The sequence below is a fragment of the Petromyzon marinus genome, unplaced genomic scaffold (assembly GCF_048934315.1).
Source record: "Petromyzon marinus isolate PM22_M1 ecotype Great Lakes invasive population unplaced genomic scaffold, UKy_Petmar_22M1.pri1.0 PM_Scaffold_17, whole genome shotgun sequence".
Classification (NCBI taxonomy): Eukaryota; Metazoa; Chordata; class Hyperoartia; order Petromyzontiformes; family Petromyzontidae; genus Petromyzon; species Petromyzon marinus.
Genome location: NW_027423135.1, coordinates 971,984 through 984,021, shown reverse-complemented (window position 1 = coordinate 984,021; position 12,038 = coordinate 971,984). Strand labels below are relative to the sequence as shown.

The 12,038-nt window shown below is 49.3% G+C and overlaps 1 protein-coding gene across 1 annotated transcript in view; it reads right to left on the bottom strand.

Annotated features, from left to right (window-relative positions):
• The window catches only part of LOC142922782 (uncharacterized), a 45,336-nt gene that overhangs the window by 21,633 nt on the left and 11,665 nt on the right, over positions 1–12,038 (bottom strand). The window lies entirely within an intron of this gene.

Sequence of the window (12,038 nt, the reverse complement as noted above, 5' to 3'; positions counted from 1 at the left end):
ACACACGTTTACACACACACACGTACACACACACGTGTACACACACAGACGCGTACACACACACACGTTTACACAGACACGTGTACACACACACACGTTCACACACACACACGCGCGTACACACACACAGGTGTACACACACGTGCACACACACACAGACACGTGTACACACGTAAACACACACACGTGTACACACACACATGCATACACACACACACGCGTCACACACACACGTGTACATACACACACGTGTACACACACACTTGTACACACACACGTGTACACACACACACGTGTACATACACACACGTGTACACACACACACACGTGTACATACACACACGTGTACACACACGTGTACACACACATACACAGACACGTGTACACACGTAAACACACACACACGCATACACACACACACGCGTCACACACACACCCGTGTACACACACACGTGTACATACACACGTGTACACACACACACGTGTACATACACACACATGCTGAGATCTCCAAGCGAATCGGCTGTGTTAATGCGAGCGGTGTTAATTGTTTAAGGGCGTCGTGTGCGACACGGGGGTGGAACATTCATCGATTTTTGTGTTCGAACGTGGAGGGTGAGGAATGAATTTGCGAGCGTGGGGGTTGAGGCTGAGTCGACCTAGGGGAGGAACAGGAACGGGTTCAGTTATTCGCGCGCTGTAAACCGGGGGGGGGGGGTCAAATATTATTGACCGGAGAGATTTTTCATTCATTTTCACTCGAGCGAATGAAATTTCACCAAATCACTCGAGCGAATGAAATTTCATCAAATCACTCGAGCGAATGAAATTTCACAAAATCACTCGAGTGAATGAAATTTCACATCACTGGAGCGAATGAAATTTCACCAAATCACTCGAGGGAATGAAATTTCACCAAATCACTCGAGGGAATGGAATTTCACCAAATCACTCGAGTGAATGAAATTTCACCAAATCACTCGAGTGAATGAAATTTCACCAAGTCACTCGAGCGAATGAAACTTCACGACTTCACTGGAGTGAATAAAATTTCACGACATCACTCGAGTAAATTAAATTTCACGAAATCACTCGAGTGAATGAAATTGCACGACATCACTCGAGCGAATGAAATTTCACCAAATCACTCGAGGGAATGAAATTTTACGAAATCACTCGAGTGAATGAAATTGCACGACATCACTGGAGTGAATGAAATTTCACAACATCACTTGAGCGAATGAAATTTCACCTAATCACTCGAGGGAATGAAATTTCACAAAATCCCTCGAGCGAATGAAATTTCACGAAATCACTTGAGCGAATGAAATTTCACCAAATCACACGAGGGAATGAAATTTCACGAAATCACTCGAGCGAATGAAATTGCACGACATCACTCGAGCGAATGAAATTGCACCAACTCACTCGGAGGAATGAAATTTCACGAAATCACTTGAGCGAATGAAATTTCACTAAATCACTTGAGCGAATGAAATTTCACCAAATCACTCGAGGGAATGAAATTTCACAAAATCACTCGAGTGAGTGAAACTTCATGACTTCACTGGAGTGAATGAAATTTCACGAAATCACTCGAGTGAATGAAATTGCACGACATCACTCGAGCGAATGAAATTTCACCAAATCACTCGAGGGAATGAAATTTCACAAAATCATTCGAGTGAATGAAATTTCACGACATCACTGGAGGAAATGAAATTTCACCAAATCACTCGAGCGAATGAAATTTCACGAAATCACTTGAGCGAATGAAATTTCACTAAATCACTCGAGTGAATGAAATTTCACCAAATCACTCGAGGGAATGAAATTTCACAAAATCACTCGAGTGAGTGAAACTTCACGACTTCACTGGAGTGAATGAAATTGCACGACATCACTCGAGCGAATGAAATTGCACCAACTCACTCGGAGGAATGAAATTTCACGAAATCACTTGAGCGAATGAAATTTCACTAAATCACTCGAGCGAATGAAATTTCACCAAATCACTCGAGGGAATGAAATTTCACAAAATCACTCGAGTGAGTGAAACTTCACGACTTCACTGGAGTGAATGAAATTGCACGACATCACTCGAGTGAATGAAATTGCACTACATCACTCGAGCGAATGAAATTGCACCAAATCACTCGAGCGAATGAAATTTCACGAAAGCACTTGAGCGAATGAAATTTCACTAAATCACTCGAGCGAATGAAATTTCACCAAATCACTCGAGGGAATGCAATTTCACCAAATCACTTGAGCGAATGAAATTTCACCAAATCACTGGAGTGAATGAAATTGCACGACATCACTCGAGCGAATGAAATTGCACCAAATCACTCGAGCGAATGAAATTTCACGAAATCACTTGAGCGAATGAAATTTCACTAAATCATTCGAGTGAGTGAAACTTCACGACTTCACTGGAGTGAATGAAATTGCACGACATCACTCGAGTGAATGAAATTGCACTACATCACTCGAGCGAATGAAATTGCACCAAATCACTCGAGCGAATGAAATTTCACGAAAGCACTTGAGCGAATGAAATTTCACTAAATCACTCGAGCGAATGAAATTTCACCAAATCACTCGAGGGAATGCAATTTCACCAAATCACTTGAGCGAATGAAATTTCACCAAATCACTGGAGTGAATGAAATTGCACGACATCACTCGAGCGAATGAAATTGCACCAAATCACTCGAGCGAATGAAATTTCACGAAATCACTTGAGCGAATGAAATTTCACTAAATCACTCGAGCGAATGAAATTTCACCAAATCACTCGAGTGAATGAAATTGCACGACATCACTCGAGCGAATGAAATTTCACGACATCACTCGAGTGAATGAAATTGCACGACATCACCCGAGGGAATGAAATTTCACAAAATCACTCGAGAAAATGAAACTTAAAGACTTCACTGGAGCGAATGAAATTTCACATCACTCGAGCGAATGAAATTTCACGAAATCACTCGAGGGAATTAAACTTCACGACTTCACTGGAGTGAATGAAATTGCACGACATCACTCGAGTGAATGAAATTGCACGACATCACTCGAGCGAATGAAATTTCACAAAATCACTCGAGCGAATGAAATTTCACGAAATCACTCGAGGGAATGAAACTTCAGTACTTCACTGGAGTGAATGAAATTTCACGACATCACTCGAGTGAATTAAATTACACGACATCCCTCGAGCGAATGAAATTGCACGACATCCCTCGGGCGAATGAAATTTCACGAAATCACTCGAGCGAATGAAATTGCACCAAATCACTCGAGGGAATGAAATTTCACAAAATCACTCGAGTGAATGAAACTTCACGACTTCACTGGAGTGAGTAAAATTTCACATCACTCGAGCGAATGAAATTGCACCAAATCACTCGAGGGAATGAAATTTCACATCACTGAAGTGAATGAAATTCACATCACTCGAGAGAATGAAAATTCACGACATCACTCGATCGAATGAAACTTCACGGCTTCACTCGAGAGAATGAAATTTCACGACATCAGCGGACTCAAAGAAACGCAGTCGCGGAATGAAAGTCACCGGATGAGATGATCGGCCGATTGAAACGTCGCGAACGAAAGTTTAAAAAGCTGAAGGAATGAAACGCGAATGCCGTAATCGCGGATGTCCCTGAGTGAATCAGCTGCGCTCAGCAAAGATAAAGGTGACCCGTGTAGCCTTCGCGTGCCTAAGGGGCAAGTGCTGCTCGCACTCAGCGGCAGCGCCGATGAAGGGTGCTCTTGAGCGAATGAAATTTCACTAAATCACTCGAGCGAATGAAATTGCACCAAATCACTCGAGGGAATGAAATTTCACAAAATCACTCGAGTGAGTGAAACTTCACGACATCACTCGAGCGAATGAAATTTCACCAAATCCCTCGATTGAATGCAATTGCACGACATCACTCGAGCGAATGAAATTGCACCAAATCACTCAAGCGAATGAAATTTCACCAAATCACTCGAGCGAATGAAATTTCACTAAATCACTCGAGCGAATGAAATTTCACCAAATCACTCGAGGGAATGAAATTTCACAAAATCACTCGAGTGAGTGAAACTTCACGACTTCACTGGAGTGAATGAAATTGCACGACATCACTTGAGCGAATGAAATTGCACGACATCACTCGAGCGAATGAAATTGCACCAACTCACTCGACCTTCGTAGGCGCTACTCGCCAACAGCACTTGCCCCAACAGTCTGTTAAGGCTACACGGGGGTTCTTTGTCTTTGTATGTATGCGTGTGTGTGTGTGTATACACTTAGCGCCCTGACAATGATTGTTTAAGGTCGCTATGTACCTTTAAATTATTATTATTATTAGATGTTTCTGTATGGCTATGTGTGTGTGTGTGTGTCCTGTATATGTGTATAGGTGGGGAGCGGTGGGTGTAGTGGTTAGCGCTACGCTGCGCTACGAACCCGGCGACCCGAGTTCGATTCCCGCTCACGGCCAACACCGGCGGTGACGATTATCTGACACGGTTCTGGGCCTCCCCTAGGTCGACTCGGCCTAAAATTATGTACTGATGTAGCGGTGTGTAGTAAGCATCGCCACTGGGGGAGACAAAGGTGGCCGGGCGTGGTGCTGGCCACCCACCGCCTCGTGTACCACAGTGCCGGTAGCCTTCATAGGTGCTGCTCGCTAACAGCACTTGCCCCTACATTGTGTTAGAGGCTACACGGGGGATCTTTGTCTTTTTCTGTATGTATATATGTGTATGTATATGTGTATATGTGTGTATGTAAGTGTGTATACGTGTGTATGTACATGTGTATGTATATGTGTGTATGTATATGTGCATACGTGTGTGTGTGTATATGTGCATACGTGGGTGTATTTATGTTTATGTGTGTATGTATGTATATATGTGTGTAAGTATATGTGTGTATCCGTGTGTATGTGTATATGTGTGTGTATGTATATGTGTGCGTCTCCGTGTGCATGTGTGTGTATGTCTCCGTGTGTGTGTGTGTCTGTGTATATGTGTGTATGTGTGCGTGTGTGTCTCCGTGTGTGTGTATGTCTCCGTGTGTGTGTGTCTGTGTGTGTGTGTATGCCTGTGTGTGTGTGTCTGTGTATGTGTGTGTCTCCGTGTGTGTATGTCTGTGTGTGTCTGTATATGTGTGTGTCTCTGTGCTTGTATGTCTGTGTGTGTCTGTGTGTGTGTGTCTGTATATGTGTGTGTCTCCGTGTGTGTGTGTGTCTCCGGACGGGCAACTCTGTTGTGGACAGTGCTGTGGGGGGGAGGGCCAATTCCGATTGGCCTCTCCCCTCATGGCGTCTGTGACCACCACAGTGGCTAAATGGGGGCTCTGGACCGGTGCGAAGGGCTGGTAACCCCTCCACCTTCAATAAATTACCACTAAACCACGACGGAAATATCTAACTAATAAGCTTGTGCCGGAGGCCCCGGGGGGACAGGTGTCTATGACGTCTCCTGGCCAAACCCCATCTGGTGGAGCCAGGAGATTGAATCTTTACCCTCGGGGCTCCTCCAGAAACAACGAAAAGCCACTACGGATGGCCACGTAAAATGTTCGAACGCTCACTGCAGAGGAGAGGCTGCCACTCCTCTGTCGGGAGCTGGACCGGTACCGCCTGGATCTCTGTGGCATTCAGGAGGTCCGGTGGACCGGCTCTGGCTCCTGCCACCATGAGGGGTGGACAGTCCTCTACTCGGGGCAGGAGACTGCAAAACAGCAGGGTATGGCTCTTCTGAACAAAAGAATTAAGGGGGCGTGGGAGCATGGCGGTGAGGTGTGGGAAGCTGTAAGCCCCAGGCACAAAATGGGGATGACCCTGCTGAGGCTGCGGTGCCTCAAATATTGGAAGAAGAAGTCACCCCCTGTGAGTGGCGGGCTGAGGTGCCATCTGTTGAGGAAGTACTGAAGTCGAACCAGAGTCTGAGACCAGGAAAGGCAGCGGGCAGAGATTATCTTCAAAGCGAAATGCTGAGGGAGGGTGGCGTTTGTGCACAGACTGCCCTACATGACATAAAAAAACAGTCTGGACCACTGGACGGGTTCCGCAGGATTGGAAGGATGCCCTGGTGGTCCCCCTCATTAAGAAGGGGGACAGCACAGACTGTAACAACTACAGGGGCATCTCACTCCTCAGTGTGCCGGGAAAGGTCCTGGCAAGGATTATTCAACATCGCCTTGCCAGGCACGCTGAGGAGATGCTTGCGGAGCCCCAATGCGGTTTCAGGAAAGGGCGGTCCTGCACAGATGCCATATTTTCTGTCCGTCTGCTACAGCAGAGGTGTAGGGAATTCCAGCAAGACCTACATCTCTGCTTTATTCACCTGGTCAAGGCCTATGATACCATCAATAGGCCTGGGCTCTGGGTTGTTCTTCGTGCTTTTGGAGAACTTGAGCCTCTGCTCACGATCATTAAGGACCTTCATGATGGTGAGCGGGCCCGGGTAAAACTACGTGGCCGGGAGTCAGAGCCTTTCCTTGTACACCTTGGGGTGCGACAGAGCTCCCACATTATTTTACATCTATTTCGACCACGTAGTTCGTGAAGCCTTCAATAGCTGTACCCGGGGAATCTCCATATGCTACAGATATAATGGGAGGCTGATCGATGCCCGGGTGCGGTCAAGGGATGGCTCCCTATTGCTCAACCACGTTATGTATGCTGATGATTTGGTAATAGCTGCTCATTCAGAGGAGGAGTTGGAGATGCTGCTGCTGAGACTGGAGCGTGCCACTAAGAGATGGGGCCTTACCATCAGCCCCACCAAAACTAAGCACCTGCCTGGGTATTTTGTACCATCGGACACTCCACCCCCACAACTCCCAATCGGTGATGGGAACTCCCAATCGGTGATGGGGCAGTTGTGGAGAGAGTGGAGAGTTTCCCATACCTGGGAAGTGTGCTTATGACCGACTCCAGTTTAACAGCAGAGGTCTCACTCCGAATCAGTCGAGCGGCAATATCTTTTTACCGGTTGCGTAACGCTGTGTGGACGCTACCTGGTCTGTCGCTCCGCATTAAGCTTCAGGTCTTCTCAGCCACGGTAATTCCCTCCCTTCTCTACGCTTGCGAAACGTGGACCCCCCTAATGGAACATCTTCGCCGGTTAGAAACATTTAGGCTGGCCTGCCTACGATCCATCTTGAGTTTAACCAGACTGGATTGTGTGAGGAGCTCACAAATCCTTGAAAGATCTGGGCAAGGTCCCATCGGTGAGCTCCTCCGGCGGGCAAGGCTGCGATAGCTGGGTCATGTAGCCCGCATGCCCAGCGCCGCATGCCGAAACAGCTTTTGTTCGGCCGGATTGAGGGGGCTAAGCGGGCGCGGCACGGGCTAGAGAAGAGATGGAGTGATGTGGTACAGGAGGACGTGGAGCTGAGTGGACTTGCCGATGACTGGTACCAGCGGTGTCAAGATCAGCCTCTGTGGAGGAGGCTCGTGAAGGATGCTACTGGGCAGTTGGAGGTAGTCGCCCTCCAACAACAACGGAGGGCGGAGGAGCGACGCTCACAACAACGAGCGGAGCGCCGGGTGGCTAAAGCACAGCAGGTTGGCATAGTAGGGGGCACAGGTGGTGCATCAGCCAGTCATCTCAGTCAGTCGACCCGTGGCACCTGGGTCTGCCCCGTGACCTCCTGCCAGCGGGCGTTCGACACTTCACGTGGCCCCAGGGTGCACATAGCCTGGCACAAGCATCGTGGTGACGTCACCGCCACTTAGTGGCGAATGGCGGTTGTTGTTATTGTATGTGTGTATGTATGTGTATGTGTGTATGTGTGTGTATATGTGTATGTGTGTGTATGTGTGTATGTATGTGTGTATGTATGTGTGTATGTATGTGTATGTGTGTGTATGTGTGTATGTATGTGTATGTGTGTGTATGTGTGTATGTATGTGTATGTGTGTGTATTTGTGTGTATGTGTGTATGTATGTGTATGTGTGTATGTGTGTATGTATGTGTATGTGTGTATGTATGTGTATGTGTGTATGTGTGTGTATGTGTGTATGTATGTGTATTTGTGTGTATGTGTGTATGTATGTGTGTGTATGTATACGTGTGTATGTATGTGTGTGTCTGTCCGTGCTCGCGTGGTTTACCCAACTCCCCGCCCTGCACAGAGAATCTCGACGGGGAGTCAATGAATGGAGCCATCAGACTCCGGGGTAGTGGGGGTGGGGTGAGGGAGTGGGGGGAAGCAGTGGGGGGGAGGGAGTGGGGGTGTTGGGGGAGCGGTGGCGCAGCGGTTAGCGCACTACGCTCCGAACCCGGCAAAGAGTTCGATTCCCGCTTACGGCCAACTCCACCACCACCACTACAACCTCCACCACCACCACCACCAACTCCACCACCGCTACCACCACCACCTCCTCTACCACCACCACCTCCGCTACCACCTCCACCACCACCACCAACTCCACAACCACCACCAACTCCACCACCACCACACCAACAATCTCCACCACCACCACCACCACAACCTCCACCACCACCACCTCCACCACCACCACCACCTCCACCACCACCACCACTGCTACCACCACCACCTCCTCTACCACCACCTCCGCTACCACCTCCACCACCACCACCAACTCCACAACCACCACCAACTCCACCACCACCACACCACAATCTCCACCACCACCACCACAACCTCCACCACCACCACCACACCACAATCTCCACCACGCTGCTTCGCCTCTCTGCGTGCACCAATTCACTCCTCACCATGCAAACACAGTGGACGTTAACTCGTTCCACGCTGCACATGCCTGATGATTGTTCAACACGTCCCACGTGACGCTCTAAGCAATTGTCTGCTGGCGCACACACGGACACACGCAAAAAGACAAAGATCCCCCGTGTAGCCTCTAACAGACTGCAAGTGCTGTTAGTAGCGAGTAGCAGCAGCACCTGTGAAGGTAGACACAGACAAAGATCCCCCGTGTAGCCTCTAACAGACTGCAGGGGCAAGTGCTGTTAGTAGCGAGTAGCAGCAGCGCCTGTGAAGGTAGACACAGACAAAGATCCCCCGTGTAGCCTGTAACAGACTGTAGGGGCAAGTGCTGTTAGCGAGCACCTATGAAGGCCGGCACTGTGGTACACGAGGGGGTGGGTGGCCAACACCACGCCCGACCGCCTTTGTCTCCCTAGTGGCAATGTTTACACACCGCACCAGGTACTCATTTGAGGCTGAGTCGACCTAGGGGAGGCCCAGGACCGGTTCAGATAATCGTCACCGGTGTTGGCCGTGAGCGGGAATCGAACTCGGGTCGCCAGGTTGTAGCGCTAACCACTACACCCACCGCTCCTCACACGTACACACACACACGTACACACACACACGTACACACACACACGTACACACACACACGTACACACACACACGTACACACACACACGTACACACACACACGTACACACACACACGTACACACACACACGTACACACACACACGTACACACACACACGTACACACACACGTACACACACACACGTACACACACACACGTACACACACACACGTACACACACACACGTACACACACACACGTACACACACACACTGACACACTGACACACACACACTGACACACACACACTGACACACAAAGATAAAAGACAAAGATCCCCCGTATAGCCTTAAAAGACTGTAGGGGCAAGTGCTGTTAGCGAGCACCTATGAAGGCCGGAACGGTACACGAGGGGGTGGGTGGCCAGCACCACGCCCGACCGCCTTTGTCTCCCTAGTGACGATGTTTACACACCGCACCAGGTACTCATTTGAGGCTGAGTCGACCTAGGGGAGGCCCGGGACCGGTTCAGATAATCGTCACTGGTGTTGGCCGTGAGCAGGAATCGAACCCGGGTGGCCAGGTTCATAGCGCAGCGCGCTAACCGCTACACTACCGCTCCCCACACTGACACACACACACTGACACACACACACACTGACACACACACACACTGACACACACACACACTGACACACACACACACTGACACACACACACACACTGACACACACACACACTGACACACACACACACACTGACACACACACACACACTGACACACACACACACACTGACACACACACACACACTGACACACACACACACACACACTGACACACACACACACACTGACACACACACACACACTGACACACACACACACACTGACACACACACACACACTGACACACACACACACACACTGACACACACACACACACTGACACACACACACACACTGACACACACACACACACTGACACACACACACACACTGACACACACACACACACTGACACACACACACACACTGACACACACACACACACTGACACACACACACACACTGACACACACACACACACTGACACACACACACACACTGACACACACACACACACTGACACACACACACACACTGACACACACACACACACTGACACACACACACACACTGACACACACACACACACTGACACACACACACACACTGACACACACACACACACACTGACACACACACACACACTGACACACACACACACACTGACACACACACACACACTGACACACACACACACACTGACACACACACACACACTGACACACACACACACACTGACACACACACACACACTGACACACACACACACACTGACACACACACACACACTGACACACACACACACACTGACACACACACACACACTGACACACACACTGACACACACACACACACTGACACACACACACACACTGACACACACACACACACTGACACACACACACACACACTGACACACACACACACACACTGACACACACACACACACTGACACACACACTGACACACACACACACACTGACACACACACTGACACACACACACACACTGACACACACACACACACTGACACACACACACACACTGACACACACACACACACACTGACACACACACACACACTGACACACACACACACACTGACACACACACACACACTGACACACACACACACACTGACACACACACACACACTGACACACACACACACACTGACACACACACACACACTGACACACACACACACACTGACACACACACACACACTGACACACACACACACACTGACACACACACACACACTGACACACACACACACTGACACACACACACACACTGACACACACACACACACTGACACACACACACACACTGACACACACACACACACTGACACACACACACACACTGACACACACACACACACTGACACACACACACACACTGACACACACACACACTGACACACACACACACACTGACACACACACACACACTGACACACACACACTGACACACACACACACACTGACACACACACACACACTGACACACACACACACACTGACACACACACTGACACACACACTGGCACACACACACACACACACTGACACACACACTGGCACACACACACACACACTGACACACACACTGACACACACACTGACACACACACTGACACACACACTGACACACACACTGACACACACACTGACACACACACTGACACACACACTGACACACACACTGACACACACACACTGACACACACACACTGACACACACACACTGACACACACACTGACACACACACTGACACACACACTGACACACACACTGACACACACACACACTGACACACACACACACTGACACACACACACACTGACACACACACACACTGACACACACACACACTGACACACAACAACAACAACAACAACCGCCATTCGCCACTAAGTGGCGGTGACGTCACCACGGCGCTTGTGCCAGGCTATGTGCACCCTGAGGCCACGTGAAGTGTCGAACGCCCGCTGGCAGGAGGTCACGGGGCAGACCCAGGTGCCACGGGTCGACTGACTGAGATGACTGGCTGATGCACAACCTGTGCCCCCTACTGTGCCAACCTGCTGTGCTTTAGCC